Below are 2911 nucleotides of genomic sequence, written 5' to 3' on the forward strand. Positions count from 1 at the left end.
CTTGATATCTCATGGTTGTAAACTCACTTCCTTGAAGACCAAGTAATTTTGATTGAATACTAAAAAAAATATATTTCAGATGCAATTTTTTTTACCTCTAGTGAAGAATGTATTGAATTGCCTTTTTATTATGTTCTGTGAACCCTACCATTCTAGGTAGGTACTAGTTAAATGAATTTTGGTGCACCACCCATCTGTGAAGTTCTTTATGTCTTCATAATTTTATTGTTAGATTAAGATTTTGTTGGGATTAGAGTATAACTTAAGTGTTTCACCTTTCATCCATTCCTCCTCGCTCGATCAAAAATATCAAGAGAATGACCCCAACAAGCTTAGAATTGACATGCAATTATTGTTTATATCAATTTTTTTTATAAATGCCTTTATCATAACTTCCACATAATTCCTAATAATATAAATTTTTTATATTAGTATGTTCAATATATTGCTAGCTTTGATGTTCACTTAAATTTAGCTTAATTTTGTATTTAATTACTCAGCATTCGGTAATGCACTGAGTGTGCATGAGTTATTATTGTCCATATACCTAATGTTAGGTTTCACTTGGCCTGGACTGCAATGATCCATAGCCTATGTGAAAATATAGGACATAAAAGAAAACTAGTACTGTAATTTTTTTTCTATATTAAAGTATTTGGGAGACCTATTAAATTTTGAGACACCTAACGCTAGAATTTTGGTAATTTGAATTAGTATGATTTGCGAACATTGACAACAATGATATTGAAACCCAATTTAAACTTGTCCTAAGCTACAAAGTGTGTTGAGATCGTTCGGGAGTATGTTCCCACTAATGGAGACTTTCCAAATTGTCATACTTTTCTTGAGGAAGGCGTCTCATCTCATAGCGTTCCACAAAAAAAATTTCTATAAATGTCCTCTACTTCAAAACTTGTCGGAGTGTAAACTTTATAAACTCAAAGACAAGATTTTAAGTACACTCACATAAATGGATTTTCAATCTTTCTGGTTTGTGGCCTTAGATTTTAATTTGATTTGTGAGAGAGGAGATGAAGGCTAAATTGTCTCACAATGGGAGTTCCAATATATTTGCAATATATTTTCTCAACTACAAAAAAATATATTGCAATCAAATAATAAATGAAAAGAATAATTTTATATTTATAACGATTGTGAGTGGAAATATGTTTATCCCTTGATTCCTCTCTTAAGATTTCTCCATGATTTAAGGGTTGTTAGTGTCTGTCAAACTAAGCATGATGTGGACCTCCTTAGGATTTATTTGATCTTTGTGAAAGGATTTTATGGATCTTGTTATAATATTTGGTTGTCAAGAAGAGTGCACCCACGTCTCCATCATTTTATGAATATTTCATCAATATATAAAACTTAGAGATGCCTATTTAAGAAAGTATACTACACTTAATATAAGTGTCAGCTTGAGTTTAGGGTAAGTAGTCTCCAAGAACCTACATGAAATAGGACTCATCTTGTAAAGACCCACATAATTTTTATATCTCAAATGTCGAATTCTTAAATGAAATTGGACTCATCTTGTCCTGTGAATTTTTTTTTGGTTAAATAGTTCACTTAACTTTCTTGTTGGGTAGAGTTATATTGTGTGATCGCCTATTCTATAAGAGGTCTTATTCTTAGAAATGTAGTATCTTATAGAAGCCAATATCAACAAATATCACACTCTAGCAAAGTACTCAATAACATCTCCAAGCATATTTGGGAAAGTACTTTCACTCTCCCATGTAAACAGGAACACGAGATCTAATTTCTCAAATTCCTGCATTGTACAACATATCTGCCTTTGAAGATCTAGCGAGGCATGAACAATATGCTCATGCATACTACCCTTAACTTCAGATTGAGCATAACATTCATTATTTACAAGAATAGACCGCAAATTAGTAATTAGTCTTGGAATCAGTCTCGAATATTTAAAATAGAGATGTGTTGTAAGAACATAATCTAGCACTACATCTCCAAGAAATTCCAATTGCTAATAACATCATGGAATCTCAGGTAGCATGTAAGATCCGCGAGTAAGCATTTTAACAAACAACGAAGGGTCGTGAAACTTGTAAGGTAGAACTGATATTCAAGTACCGTACATTGACTATCTTCTCAGCACTAACGATGAAGTAACTTAGCAAAGGTGCATCAATAAATTTAATGTCAATCCCAATTATTTCATAAATGATGTAGCTGCTACTTTGCCTGTGCAAGCTAAGGTAGGCACCTATTAGTGCCTCAACCACATCAGCTACTCTCTTGTTTCTACTCTCCTTATTTACCCTACAACACATTTCTACTGAAGGCATCAAGAACTCTTTGCCAAAGTATTAAATTTGAGAATTATCGCTAGTAATGGTCCTCACTTTATGATCGAATGGTTCATTACGGATAAATCTCAGAATTTTAGGAGCACATCCATGCTTGATCAACGCAACATTGAAAATGATTTTTTTTAATGTTCAGAACACTTTCATGATAATTTTCATAAGTCTTAAACGATTTTATAGTAAAAGCATATCAAATAAAAGAGTCGTCAAGCTTCTCAAGTTATTCCAAATAAAAATTCTGGAGACATTTCTTAGTTGTCATTACTTCCAAAATCTTAGCGATTGGGATAAAAAATTTTATTTTGTGGTGATTCAAAAGCATTCATTTAAAGTTTATATGGCATGGATACTTTCCCAATAAGGTCTAAAGGTTCTAGCTCGGTAGATAGTTATTGGCGAAAGATTGTTGACCTCAAGAATCTTTTGAATTCTAGGTATATACATGTGGTAGTGAATCCCCATACTCAGCCGAACAAATTCACTGCTATATATGTATACCTTATAATTCATAAGATTCTCGAGGTCAAGAATCATTTGTCAATTACTATCTTTCATGCTAGAACCTTTAGACTTAT

General features: G+C 32.3%; 1 pseudogene; it reads right to left on the minus strand.

Annotated features, from left to right (window-relative positions):
* Nucleotides 1-1675: 1675 nt before the first annotated feature.
* LOC109119481 (endoribonuclease Dicer homolog 2-like) lies at nt 1676-2459 on the minus strand (annotated as a pseudogene).
* Nucleotides 2460-2911: the final 452 nt, after the last annotated feature.

The sequence above is a fragment of the Solanum lycopersicum genome, chromosome 1 (assembly GCF_036512215.1).
Source record: "Solanum lycopersicum chromosome 1, SLM_r2.1".
NCBI classification, from domain to species: domain Eukaryota; kingdom Viridiplantae; phylum Streptophyta; class Magnoliopsida; order Solanales; family Solanaceae; genus Solanum; species Solanum lycopersicum.